This window comes from Calypte anna, chromosome 5A (genome assembly GCF_003957555.1).
Source record: "Calypte anna isolate BGI_N300 chromosome 5A, bCalAnn1_v1.p, whole genome shotgun sequence".
NCBI lineage: Eukaryota > Metazoa > Chordata > Aves > Apodiformes > Trochilidae > Calypte > Calypte anna.
This window is the reverse complement of record NC_044251.1, coordinates 1,620,792-1,635,295: the sequence shown is the minus strand read 5'-3', so window position 1 is coordinate 1,635,295 and position 14,504 is coordinate 1,620,792. Positions and strand designations below refer to the sequence as shown.

Below are 14,504 nucleotides of genomic sequence, written 5' to 3'. Positions count from 1 at the left end.
AGTTTGGTTTTAGTTTCTGGGGTTTTTTTGGGGGGGGTTGAATCCTAAGGCATTTTTTGTTAATGATGCCTGTTTCTCATAATGGTTTAGTGATCCCTTCTCCAATATAGTTTTGAGTTTTAATCCAGTAACAGGAGAAGCCTGCAAGTGCCTGTCAGGGTTTAACACTGGCCCGGCAATTAAACCGAATAACAGATGCTCTCTATTAATCTCTCTCTCCTCCTTGATAAAGAAAGGAGAGAGAATAAGGGAGAGGGACTGATGGGTTGGAAACTAAACTACACAGCTTTAATGAAACAGTAATGATAAATAGGAAAAATTACTAAATATATACAAATATACAGGAAAATGGATACCATGTTCCTCCCTCCTTCTCCCCCAGTAACACTCAGGTCACCACCGAGGCTGCAGGGCAGCCCTGGGAAAGTCCAGGCTGGAATCCTGGGGTCAGGAGCAGTTGGAGCTGGAGGCAGGAACACACAGATTCAGGCTGGGATGGATCAGGAGCACAGGAATGGATGGAATCCTCCCAGAATGCCAGAGAAAACAGGGACAGGTGAAGAAGGAGAAGCAGGTAGGGGTTTGACCCTCGTGTCCCTCAAATTTATACTGAGTATGAGGTGTATGGGATGGAATCCTCTGTTTGGTCAGTTCTGGCATCTATCTTGTCTGTTCCTCCCCAAAGGAGGCTGCAGGTGGGACCTCTTTATTCCTCATGGAGGGTAAAATGTTCCTCAGAGCTGAGCAGTGTCCTTGGCTCTGCACACCAGTCTCTAGCAGTAACTATAAACATCAAGTGTTATCAATCCTAGAAGCACACACTGACTGAGAAACTTGCTGTTAATTTCAGCAAGTGTAACTACTTACAAGAGACTTAGCTAAAAGCAAAAGTACAAGACAGAAAATCACCTTTATCCTGGCTCAAACCAGGACAGTGCCTTTAGAAAGCTGCATCAGCATCCCTTGCCCTAAAAACCTGTTAATGCTGTCACTGGTGTGGGCTGCACTCAGCATACTGGTTTATATGGTATTGATGTCTACCTGTCTATTGTTTACCTGGACTTCAGCAAGGCCTTTGACACCGTCTCCCACAGCATCCTCCTGAAAAAGCTGTCAGCCCACAGCTTGGACAGGAGCACCCTGTGCTGGGTTAGGAACTGGCTGGAGGGCCGGGCCCAGAGAGTGGTGCTGAACGGGGCTGCATCAAAATGGCGGCTGTGGTGTCCCCCAGGGATCAGTGTTGGGCCCAGTGCTGTTCAATATCTTCATTGATGATTTAGATGAGGGGATTGAGTCCATCATCAGCAAATTTGCAGATGACACTAAGCTGGGGAGAAGTGTGGATCAGCTGGAAGGCAGGAGGGCTCTGCAGAGGGACCTGGACAGCCTGGAGAGTTGGGCTGATTCCAACGGGATGAGGTTCAACACAACAACCCCATGGGGAGCTCCAGGCTGGGCACAGAGTGGCAGAAAGGGATCTGGGAGTCTGGATTGCCAGGAAGCTGAACATGAGCCAGCAGTGTGCCCAGGTGGCCAAGAAGGCCAATGGCATCCTGGGCTGGCTCAGGAACAGCGTGGCCAGCAGGTCCAGAGAAGGGATTCTGCCCCTGTGCTCAGCCCTGGTGAGGCCACAGCTTGAGTCCTGTGTCCAGTTCTGGGCCCCTCAGCTCAGGAAGAAGATTGAGGTGCTGGAGCAGGTCCAGAGAAGAGCAAGGAGGCTGTGAAGGGATCCAGCAGAATTCCTGTGAGGAAGGGCTGAGGGAGCTGGGGGTGTTGAGGCTGGAGAAGAGGAGGCTCAGGGGAGACCTCATCACTCTCTGCAACTCCCTGAAAGGAGGTTGGAGCCGGGGGGGGTTGGGCTCTTTTCCCAGGCAACTCTCAGCAAGACAAGAGGGCAGGGTCTCAAGTTGTGCCAGGGGAGGTTTAGGTTGGAGATGAGAAAGAATTTCTTTCTGGAGAGGGTGATCAGACATTGGAACGGGCTGCCTGGGGAGGTGGTGGATTCTCCGTGTCTGGAGATCTTTCCAAAGAGCCTGGATGTGGCACTGAGTGCCATGGGCTGGGAACTGCAGCAGGAGTGGATCAAGGGTTGGACTTGATGATCTCTGAGGTCCCTTCCAGCCCAGCCAATTCTATGATTCTATGATTCTATGATGGTATGGATGTAAACCTGATCCACCTGTGGGTAGGATCCTAGGCAGTGCTTCGTTTTCCTGTTGTGTGCTGGCTTGTGGGCAGTAATTAAGAATGCCCTGTGCTTTACAGGTTAAGTGGATTCTTTCATTGGCTTTGTTTCATGTTTTTAATTTCTGATGCCAGTGAACAAATTTCAGGTTCTGTGACCAAAATGCTGCTGGTGAGCTGTGGGTTTGACTCCACTGAAACAGAATGAACATCAGGGAATAAGTGTGTTAAGTGACTTTTCTTCCTTGTCTTGCATATCGGTACTATGGAAATTCCCAGACAAGGACAGACTGAAGACATTTCAGAGAACACTGGCTTTCCATGTGCATGTATTTAAATAAAACAGACAGATATATACATAAAACACACAAACCACCCCTACAGTGTTCCTTAGCAGTTGTTTGCCTAACCTCTTCCTAAAGCATTTTGGTTTGGTTTATTCTGATTATTTCCTTGTATCTTTCACTGAAAGATTTTCTGCTTATTGCTGCGATTTAGAACCATTACTGCTATTCCCATGTGGATATAGAAAACATTTTATTACTCTGCTTTCTGCAGCCACATCACACGTTGGAGAATAGGTAGTGCTGTCCCACTGGAGTCTTTTTCTCTGGATTAAAGAGTGGTTTAAGAATGCCAATTCACTTGGCTGTTCCAGGTGGCAGCTTCTAGCTTGGCACATTCTTGGTTCCTTTTAGGACCCTTTCCATGGGGAACACACTTTTCCTTGAAGTGTGTTCCCAGAAGCTGGATGTAGCCCTGCTCAGCTGAGTGTGTTCTGCTGGCTGTACTCAGTTTGGGAGCTGCAAGATGTTTTATAGCTGCACAACAGTGTTAGTTTTTTGTGAAGCTGACAGTCAAAAGGACTGGGGGAGTTTTGGTTTGAGAAGTGTTTTGTAATCTGTTGTTTTCAGCCTGGATTTGTGGAACTGGCTGTGCTTGAGCTGGTAACAACTGAGTGCTGCTGTTTTCAGGCCAGTTTCTGGGCTGGTCAAAACCATCATGTCCTGCAGAAGGCACTCTGCCATCATTTGCTTTGTGTCCTCCATTTGCTCTGGCTGTTTTTCTACTTGTCCTGAGGGACTGGATTTTACTTGTGTAGTCCCTTAAATACATCTATTCAGGCTGTATTGACTTAGCTTATTAATTAAGCTTAAAATATAATTGTATGAAAGCAGAAAGAAGCTGTGGAAATACAGAACTGTGTTAATAGCATTAGAATTTATGTTTCAGACATACTTTAGGATTATTGCAGTTTAGCAAGTTACTTTTCATCTGAACTGCAGTTCCTGAACCTGTGTCCATTCTTAGCAGTCACGTTTGAAATTAAAATTAGTTTGCTTAAATTCCTTTTGTGCTGAGGCTTAAGACATATCTTTTATCTTGTCCATGTTGGGGGCTAAAACTGTGTGTTCTGCCAGGTTACATAAGGCAGCTTATTAAGTGGGTAAGTGGAAGGTGTATTTGGGTCCATGAATCACAGAATCACAGAATTATTGAGGCTGGAAAAGACCTCTGAGATCATCAGGTCCAGCCTATGACCTCACACCATCACATCAGTATGACCATGGCACTCAGTGCCACATCCAGCCTTCCCTTAAACACCTCCAGGGATGGTGACTCCACCACTTCCCTGGGCAGCCCATTCCAATTCCTGATCACCCTCTCCATGAGGAATTGTCCAACCTAAACCTCCAGGCCATGCCCTCTCCTCCTGGGAGAGGATCTTCACCCCCCCCCCCCCCCCCGACTACAACCTCCCTTCAGGGAGTTGTAGAGAGTGATGAGGTCCCCCCTGAGTCTCTTCTTCTCCAGGCTAAGCACCCCCATCTCCTTCAGTCTCTCCTCATCAGACTTTCCCCCTGGTTCCTTCACATTCTTGCTTTCATTGGACCAACTCCAGCATCTCAATGTCCTTCTTGAAGTGAGGGGCTCAGAACTGGACACAGTACTCAAGGTGAGGAGTTCCCCTGGGAAAAACCAGGATTTTATCTCTCAGTAGACTTTATCCTTGTTCTAATGCTGCTGAAATCCATGTGATTGAATTAAGAGTATTTTATATGTTTACTTCCCACATCTTTAGCTGCAGTAGTCCTGCAGTAATAATGTGACAGCTTTTAGATGTTTCTGAATCTGATGGCCTTTGATTGACTTCTTAATCTGAGCTCTCAGACCCCTTTGCTGTCCCCATTCTATTTGATGCTGAAATAATTTTTGCATCCATTTTCATCAGGGAAGTGGAGGAAGGTACAAACTGCTGCAGCTCTTAAGCTGAGTTATCACAGTTTATATGGCAAGCAGCTAACTTGCTGCCTTTATTTTGTGTGCATCTGTGGTTTACTTTTTCTTGTGTTGGATGTCAAGCTCCCAGAGCAGTCCTGATGGTTTTGGAGGTGCATCTCCCCTGGGGTCTGCTCGGGGTAGCAGATCTGATCCATCCCAGGAGAGGGCAGCAGTGCACTAGCACAAACCCACGGTCTCTAGGTTCTGGGCTGGATTTCTTTTCCATCTCTTGCAGCGAGTATCAAATCCCTATAAAAATCAATTTGAAAAGTAGAAGTACACCAGCGAATCCCCGTTGCAACACTACTTAAAGTATTTCTTTTGGTATTCACAGCTCAAAGGGGACACTGATGTTACATATTTTAAGCAGACTTCTCTCCAAGTGAAGCTTTTTTCCTCCAGATACATCAGCTTTGTCTTCCCTTTAGGTCAGAGGCCATTAAAAAACCCTGAAAAACTGGAAAATGAACTTTCATAGTTTATATCACAACATTAGCTCAGAGGTTTTTTTAAAATCCAGTGCTTCTGGCTGTTTATGTGGCAAGGAGTACTTGTAGCTAGGAAGTGAGTCCTGGACATGGTGTTACCTACTCTGTATATCAGCTCTCAGTATTTTACATGGATATGGATTTGGCAAGGAGTACTTGTAGCTAGGAAGTGAGTCCTGGACATGGTGTTACCTACTCTGTATATCAACTCTCAGTATTTTACATGGATATGGATTTAAGTTACCACTTGACATAAATTCAGATTGTGCTCTGAAACTGTGTCTGCAGTCTCTTTCCTCCAAGTACCCTCAGAAGTAAGAAATACCCTGGTCAAACCTTCCCTTGTCTTCAGTGTTGTTCTTAATGGAGGTATCTAGATGTAATTTACTGAAATTTCTCCTGATTAATGTACTTTTTTTTTTCCAAAAGGAATAAAAGGTTTTAATGAGCTCTATGTAAAACTTAGCAGAGTTAAGTCCCATTTAAAAATAATTCAGGTGCTTAGGAAATTTTCACTAAAAAGCAGTAATGAAGACCTTTAGGTTATACTCTTGGTGGTGGTGATGCAGGGACTTTATGGCTTCTGATTATAATCAGAAGTGTGGAATATGCAGGCAGAAAAGGGTGCCAACAACTTCCATGGTATTGCTTGAAATGCACCTGTGGTGTTCTGGGTGTTTATTAGATAGGTTGGCACATCCCAGGAGATAGTCTCTGGTAAAAAAAAAAATATATAAATAAAAAAATCTCCTTGTCCTTGTCTGCTCTCTCCCACAGAGTCCCAGGCTGTTAACCCCAATGACTGCCACTGCTCATGGCTGCAATAGCCCAGTGCAGAGCTGTGTTGCTGCTGCCACTTGGAGCCCACTGGAAGAAAGAAAACAAAACAAATTCCCCAAAACACCACAACACCACAAAAGCTCAGCCTTGAATCCTATTAGACTTGAAGGGAACAGTTGCTGGGAGACTTCTTATCCACATAGCAGCAACCCAGTGAGCACAGAAGGGCAGTCTGGTGGCTGCTGTTGTCAACTTTAGTTAGAGAATTGTGTTTATTACATCTGAGTGTTTCCTGCTGTGGCTTCTGGGGGTTATTAGAACCCAAGAATCCAAGGTATATTATTACTCAGCTGCTGTACCTGTGTTACTGCAGGACAAGCCTGGTCTTGGGTATATGGAAAAGCTGTGCCAGTAGTTGCAAATATCAACAGATTGGCTCTGTTGTGTATAGTTAAATGACTGAAGTGATGTGTCTATTGAGCTACTTTCTAGAGTGAAAGACAGTCTGAAGTTGGGAATTTGGAAGATAATTTGGAAGATAAGGCTCTCTGCTGTGACAGTGACTCACTTCTGGTGTCTATGTGTGGATTTTTAGAAGTTTCTCTTTCCTAGAAAGACAAGCTAAAGTCCAGACTGGTGCTAAATTTCATGCACATCATCTTAAAGCAGCTCATGTTCACTCTGATTCTGAAGGGATGCTAAAAATCTTGTAGTTTTTGTTGTAAAAAGAAGGGTTGACTTTGCTGTTTGGTTTAGGCTCACTGCTTCTGTCAGAGTTGAACACGTAGGGATGGCAAAGAGGCTTTACACTGCCAGAACACAGCCTGGAACTGGACCTTAAATTCCTTGCAGAGCCATTGTAAAGTAGAATATCCTGATGGTGTTGAATAAGGCTGCTCTGCTCCTTCATAGGGGAAAACTTAGGTTCTGCTTTGGAAGGTTAAGTAACAAATGTTGTCTTTAGAGTGGTGGCAGCTTTTTCATTTTTCCTCCAGACTCATTTGTTCAGCTTATGAGCACAGACCCTTTGAGGAGAGGCTGAGAGAGCTGGGGGTGTTGAGGCTGGAGAAGAGGAGGCTCAGAGGAGACCTCATCACTCTCTCCAACTCCCTGAAAGGAGGTTGGAGCCAGGGGGGGGTTGGGCTCTTTTCCCGGGCAACTCTCAGCAAGACAAGAGGGCAGGGTCTCAAGTTGTGCCAGGGGAGGTTTAGGTTGGAGATGAGAAAGAATTTCTTTACGGAGAGGGTGATCAGGCATTGGAATGGGCTGCCCAGGGAAGTAGTGGATTCTCCGTGTCTGGAGATATTTCCAAAGAGCCTGGATGTGGCACTCAGTGCCATGGGCTGGGAACCACGGGGGGAGTGGATCAAGGGTTGGACTTGATGATCTCTGAGGTCCCTTCCAACCCAGCCCATTCTATGATTCTATGAATCTAATACATAATTGCTTGCAGTTACAAGGTTGATTTCTAGCCTTGTATTTAAAATTTGCCAGTGAAAAGAACTGGTCAGCATCTCCAAGGAAGGATTTTCTTTGGGGGTCAAAATGTTGTGTGCTGCTTCAGATCTCCCTTGTCTGCTTTAGATGTGGGGCTGTACAGAGAGAGGTGAACTGCTTGGCTTTTACACATCAACAGCAGATGTCAGAGCTCTGACAGTTGATTTCCCACTGGAAGGAGAATTGGTGACCATAGGAATTATGTTTTTAGTAGATTTGGGTTTTTTGTATTAAATACACAAGGCTTTGAGCAGATGCAGAGACTGATGATAATGCAGGGAAAAAAAGCTTCTCCAGAAATGTCAATCTGGAAATCCATGTTTTGCTTTTAGAAAGCAGCCCTTGGTATTTGAAGTTTATAGCAACGTGACTAAAGACACTGTGACACAGGGCTACTCACACCTCACTTCTCAGATTCTATGAGGAAGTGATTGGTGAGACCTGTGTGCAGGAAGCATTATAATCATCTGAGTCCTGGTTTCAGAAATGCTCAGGAAATGAACACAGTGCTTGTCTTGGAGCATGGCTTTCCTCAATGGTCACATATGTATCGTGGGCTGTAGCTGTACTCTTTGTAAAAGTACTCTGAGTAATTCAGTCTCCATCGTCCCCTTCCCCTCCTTGTCATCTCTGAAGATGCACGGTGGGATTTCTAGCTTCAGGTGTTCATTTTTGTTTGGTTTGGTTTCTTGGTTGGAAGCTCAGCCCAGTGTTTGCAGACTTAGTGTGGGAGATTTCCTGTTGCTGAGGCAAAAGAATAGCAAAAGTAAGTTTGTTTTCAGGTCTTCCAGGAGAGCATCCTGAAGGAAGAAGGATGAAGGGAGGGAAGGTTACTATGGGAAGGCAGTCTGTGCATCAGTACATTCTATAGGTGGTGTGTGGGTTCTTTGAATTGCTTATTTGGTGGCAGTAGAAAGGGCTTCAAGGGAAGTTAAGGATACCAATCTACAGATAATTAGTCTAATAACAATCCTGTATATTGTCTGTTCTTGTCTTGATTACTATTTATATGCTGCTTCATAATCTGGCTACTTAAAAGTGTGTCATTGTGGCTTTTGTCTTTAAAATTTAGACTACTGTGCCTTTGGTCATCCTAATTCCATGAATATACTGATATTTGATTGACATTGCCTCCAATCCTTTGGAATACTCATTTCACATCTCACAGGTAACTCTGTAGATGCTCTGCTTCACTTCTAGGACTGAGCTGGGTTTCAGACTGCTTCTCTTCTTGACACTGAATAGAAGCCAGAAACTGTGGTCACTCATAATTACCAGGATAGATATCAGCCTGTAAATCTTGGTACGTGTGCCCAGTGCAGAAGTCTGTCCATGGGAATAGAATTGCAGGATTTCTCCCATAACTACAAACTATAAAATTAACTTTCTCTGCAGTTTATGATGTAATTTTTGTGTACTTGTGGAAAAAAAAAAAAAAATAAGGAAAGAACAGGTATTTTAGACCAGTATTTGCATGGAAAAAAACCAACAAACTGTTTCTGGAAATAAATATTAGATGGAGCACTAAATTAAAATAAAGCTGCAGATAGAGTATTACAAAACACTTTGCAGTTTCTTGTGAGATCATCTCTAGAAGTCTAAAGAAGATGGAAACTGCTTGTGTGCTTTGTGGAACTGAAGCAGTAATTCTTTCACACACAAGATGGAATGTATCATTTTGCAGCTCCAAAAAAAAACCCAAACCAACCCCAACCACCAAAATTGTAGCTCTCAGCTTAATTGGATGGATGTCAAAAGAGGAGGTTGGATATAGGAGATGGTTTCTAGGCTTGGTTGAGTTATCATTTCCACAAGCAAAGCACCTTTCTGATTTGGAGCTGGAAAGCTCTGCGTGTCCCAAGGAAAGAAGAATAGCTAAAGGACATCACCAGTTCTGTACTATAACCTTGGGGGAAGTCAGGAAGGATGACAAAACTCTGTGCAGTAGTTAAGAGCTTCTAGAAGCTTTCAGAATCTACCAGACCACAGGATTTAAGAGGTATTAATTACCCAGCAAGATGTAATTGTGTGTGGGGTGTGTTTGGTGGCTTTCTTTTTCTTTTTCTTTTTCTTTTTTTTTCTTTTTCTTTTTCTTTTTCTTTTTCTTTTTCTTTTTCTTTTTCTTTTTCTTTTTCTTTTCTTTTTCTTTTTCTTTTCTTTTTCTTTTTCTTTTTCTTTTCTTTTCTTTTCCTTTTCCTTTTCCTTTTCCTTTTCCTTTCCTTTCCTTTTCCTTTTCCTTTTCCTTTCTCCTTTCTCCTTTCTCCTTTCTCCTTTCTCCTTTCTCCTTTTCCTTTTCCTTTTCCTTTTCCTTTTCCTTTCTCCTTTCTCCTTTCTCCTTTCTCCTTTCTCCTTTCTCCTTTCTCCTTTCTCCTTTTCCTTTTCCTTTTCCTTTTCCTTTCTCCTTTCTCCTTTCTCCTTTCTCCTTTCTCCTTTCTCCTTTCTCCTTTCTCCTTTCTCCTTTCTCCTTTCTCCTTTCTCCTTTCTCCTTTCTCCTTTCTCCTTTCTCCTTTCTCCTTTCCTTTCTCCTTTCCTTTCTCCTTTCCTTTCTCCTTTCCTTTCTCCTTTTCTTTTTCTTTTTTTTTTTTCCCCCCCTGCCTAGGTAACAACTGAATGTGAGTTGGTTAATAGCATTTACTTGTTTTCTGTACAAAACATGCCTGCTTTCCTCAAGCTAACAGACAGTGCAATTATGTCAGCTGGTAGAGCATCCTCACCTTGAATACCAAACATATTTTATCACTTCTGTTCAGAATGCCAAGTGTGAAAGAAAAGCAAAATACAGATGATTGCCAAGTACGTGTGAGGCCAAGGTCTGGGAGGCCTTCTATGAGAGAAGTAACATAAAGGGTGAGCACTGTGTGGTGAAGAATCTGCTCCCACAGATTCTGGATAAAATTAAAATAGCAGGTGAATGTCTTTATACAGTGTAGCTCTGGATGTCTGTGTCCAACATTCTGACTTCAGGAGAATGAAATCTGAAAAATTCTGCCAGGAGGAATACAAGTATTTAGTAAACTTTCTAACAGGGATTTACATCCATTCATGCAGTCGTCAGCCCTGTAAATTGAGGGGTGATCCTTTTTGGAGAAGACTTAAGAACGGATTCAACAAGTTTCTAAGGAAAAAAAATAAGTTAAATGGAGAAGAAAGAAACAGAAAAAATATTTTAAGGTTCATTTGTGTTTTGTTTTGGAATTTTTTTTCACCCACACAGAATTCAAAGCAAAGAGATCATTCTGTGGGGCAGAGTCACCAAGATACTGGAGAATCTCTTGATTAGTAATTGTATATAGGAAATGGTAACTTTGCAGGTGTATATCATGACAAGAGGCTAAAAGTCTTATAGTGGGTCAATAAGTGAAAGCAGGACTTTACAGATAAAATAAACATTGCCATCAGGTGTAGACCTGTTATTCTATTTTTTTTTTCCTCAGAGACAGCATATTTGCTGTATGTGCTTGGAAATCCATAGATATAGACTGAGTAATGCAAACATTGCCTTTATAGGAGGATAATGCCAATGTCATTGAAGAAAATCAAAGAGCCCTTGATACTTCACCAAATAAGCAAAACCACAGTTGCCCAGCCAGGGAAAAAAAACCAACCAAACACCAAAAAACTGCACAAGCAAAAACCCCACAACCCCTCCAAACCTGAGTGTGTCTATGGATCTTTTAATTAGAAATAGCAGGAACTGATTAAGTCTGAATGTACTGGGTTGCAAAGTAGACAACTGAACCAGTGACCCAGGCACCAAACTGGATTTAAAAATTGTTCATCCAGGAAGACTTAAAAAGTCACTGCTGTACTTTTACTGCATGAAGCTATTGATTTTAAGTGCATGGACATTTTTTTGTGGCCACAGCCCCTTTTGACAAGGACTTCTGTAACTTAATTGCTAACTATAGTTAACAATTACAAAATATAGTTTAAATTACATATAGTATATAGTTATAGTTGTATATAGTTAACAATTACAAAATACAAAAGTGTAGTATCTGTTCTTTTCAGTTTAATATCTGATACGTCCTCGATGAGAGGACTTTATATTGAACGGGTTTTTGGGCCTGGGAGTTGGACCCGGAGCTTGCTCCCTCTGCTCTGCCTGGCTGGAGGGCCGGGCCCAGAGAGTGGTGCTGAACGGGGCTGCATCAAAATGGCGGCCGGTCACTAGTGGTGTCCCCCAGGGATCAGTGTTGGGCCCAGTGCTGTTCAATATCTTTATTGATGATTTAGATGAGGGGATTGAGTCCATCATCAGCAAGTTTGCAGATGACACTAAGCTGGGGGGAAGTGTGGATCAGCTGGAAGGCAGGAGGGCTCTGCAGAGGGACCTGGACAGACTGGAGAGTTGGGCTGATTCCAGTGGGATGAGGTTCAACACAGCCAAGTGCCAGGTCCTGCACTTTGGCCACAACAACCCCATGGGGAGCTCCAGGCTGGGCACAGAGTGGCTGAGAGCAGCCAGGCAGAGAGGGACCTGGGAGTCTGGATTGCCAGGAAGCTGAACATGACCCAGCAGTGTGCCCAGGTGGCCAAGAAGGCCAAGGGCATCCTGGGCTGGCTCAGGACCAGCGTGGCCAGCAGGTCCAGGGAAGGGATTCTGCCCCTGTGCTCAGCCCTGGCGAGGCCACAGCGTGAGTCCTGTGTCCAGTTCTGGGCCCCTCAGCTCAGGAAGGAGATTGAGGTGCTGGAGCAGGTCCAGAGAAGAGCAAGGAGGCTGTGAAGGGATCCAGCAGAATTCCTGTGAGGAAGGGCTGAGGGAGCTGGGGGTGTTGAGGCTGGAGAAGAGGAGGCTCAGGGGAGACCTCATCACTCTCTCCAACTCCCTGAAAGGAGGTTGGAGCCGGGGGGGGTTGGGCTCTTTTCCCAGGCAACTCTCAGCAAGACAAGAGGGCAGGGTCTCAAGTTGTGCCAGGGGAGGTTTAGGTTGGAGATGAGAAAGAATTTCTTTCTGGAGAGGGTGATCAGGCATTGGAATGGGCTGCCCAGGGAAGTAGTGGATTCTCCGTGTCTGGAGATATTTAAAAAGAGCCTGGATGTGGCACTGAGTGCCATGGGCTGGGAACCACGGGGGGAGTGGATCAAGGGTTGGGCTTGGTGATCTCAGAGGTCCCTTCCAACCCAGCCAATTCCATGATTCTATGTGAGGAAGTATTGCCTGTGTTAATTTGCACATGATCTCAGAGGTTTGAAGGGACCTTTGAAGATGATCAAGTCCAACCCCCCTGCTGGAGCAGGACCAAAAGTAGGGCAATTTTGACATACAAACCCTTTGTTTTAGGACAGATTGCAAATTCTATGCCCTTTCTGGTAGTCACAACATTATAGACTTTCTACTATTTCCCACCTCAGCCATCTCTTCCAGTCTGAGGAGTCAACATCTTTCTTTTTCTTAGCTTTGCTTGTACAAATTGAACAGAAATTGTTCCATACCTTTGACCAACCTTGTCATTCTTCTTTGTGTCTTTTCTAGCCCTAACAAATGATACAGAGTACTGAGAAATTGGGCTCACATAAATGTTTATGCTGTGGCATAGTTCCCAAAGCATCCTGCCTTACACTTCTGGTTCAGTAGGGAGCTGTTTGCAAATAATTACTGGTTATACCCCAAGATCTTGTTCTTGGCTGATAGTAAGTAGTTCAGAGACTGAAGCTGTATATGCAAAGTTAGGATTTTGTAATGTATCCTGCTTTGCCACAGATTTTTCCTGTCATTTAATGTCTTGGGAATCTCCATGTACACCCAGCCCTCTTCCCTTCGCTTGCTGAAAACCTCTAAACCAAAAAATATTTTAAAAAGACTCTTAGAGACCTCGGTTGGAAATTATCACTGACACCTTCTCAGAAGCTTAAGTACCTCATGAATCCCTTTCAGTAGGAGAACTAAGGGGAGCTTGCTTCAGGGGAGAGCTTGGAAAAAAGAAATCTTTAATTCCAGATTCCAGATTCTTGTGCTGATAAAACGACTTGGGAATGCACTAGAAATGTAATGTGACTAACAGCAAATGGTTCCAGACTTTCTGAATTAGTGCAAAATATTGTGATAGAAGATTCACAGGAAAGAGGTTACTTACTGACCTTGATTTCTTTCTGTCTGTTGTTTGTAGGAGCTAGGAGGAACTGGAAAAGGTGTTACTGAAAGTGGTACACAAAGAATGTGGCTGTTCTAAAGAAGGTAAGAGCTTGGTACTTGCAGTTGAAAATAATTTATTCAAGCTTAGCTAAATGTTGCAGAATCTGGGGTTGTGTTGTGCTGCTGGCCTCTGGTGAGCTGCAGGATGCAAAGAGTGGTGTGGCAGAAATGCTGTAGCTTTCTGATGGCTGAATGTATGCCATGAATACAGGCAATTAATTGTGTTATAGTAGATGTAATCCAAGGATATAAGAAACACCATAAAGGTATTGTTTTATCTAAGCTGTATTAGTCTTAGCCTGTTGGGTGTATCATACCCATTAGGAGTGAGCTTATAAATGTTCCAATTTAAAGTCAGTTTTGTAGTATTTCTTAAAACTTTATTAAGAGGCTATGCTGGCTTGTAAAACCAACTGTTTCCTCTTCCATTTCATAATTTTAGGGATGTGGCCAGGATTTTTGTGGTGTTTGCCAGAAAGCTTTGGGGTGGTGGCACTGGTGGAAGGGTTGTTAAGTCAGCATCAACCTCTGGCACTGCTGTACCTGCATGAAACAGTGCCTGAGACAATAAATCTTGTTTGGTGACCCAGCTCTTTTCTTGTGCAGCTTTGTTTACCTGTAAAGGTTACAGTAAGCATGACACTTAGTGTAGGTTATGGGTAACCTGGCTCACTCAGCTGCAGATTTGCTGAGCATCGTGGTGTAGCTGGTGAGTAGGCAAGGCTGGAGTAGGAAGACACACCCTGATTGATCTGGTGCAAAGACTGTTTAATTCTCTAGAATTCTTTTTATGGAATGTGGCTTAGGTGCTAAATCCTGGAATGGCATTTAAAGGTTTCTTATCTAAGAACATTCAGATCTCCTCAGAGACACAAAGTGCACCTCTTCAGCTCATTTTCATGAGCCAAAACAAACCCATTGGCTTAAAGCACCCAAATAATCTGCTTGTTACAACATTTCTGTAACTTATTCTGGGTCAGACTAATGGTGTGACTAAATTAATCTCGGGGATGAATCAGGTACTGTCTTTCTTGTTATTTTTTTGGCATTGTCCCTTGGCTGTGGCCTTTAATAATGGACAAATTACAGGACTTTATATCTGGCTTTTCTGTTGCATTTTGTCTCAGCCTGCCACA

General features: G+C 43.6%; 1 non-coding gene across 1 annotated transcript; it reads left to right on the top strand.

Moving 5' to 3' along the window:
• The first annotated feature begins 11,185 nt into the window (after window positions 1-11,185).
• Window positions 11,186-11,360, top strand: LOC115598493. The gene has a single exon (XR_003987699.1). It is a non-coding gene; the product is annotated as a U2 spliceosomal RNA (small nuclear RNA).
• Window positions 11,361-14,504: the final 3,144 nt, after the last annotated feature.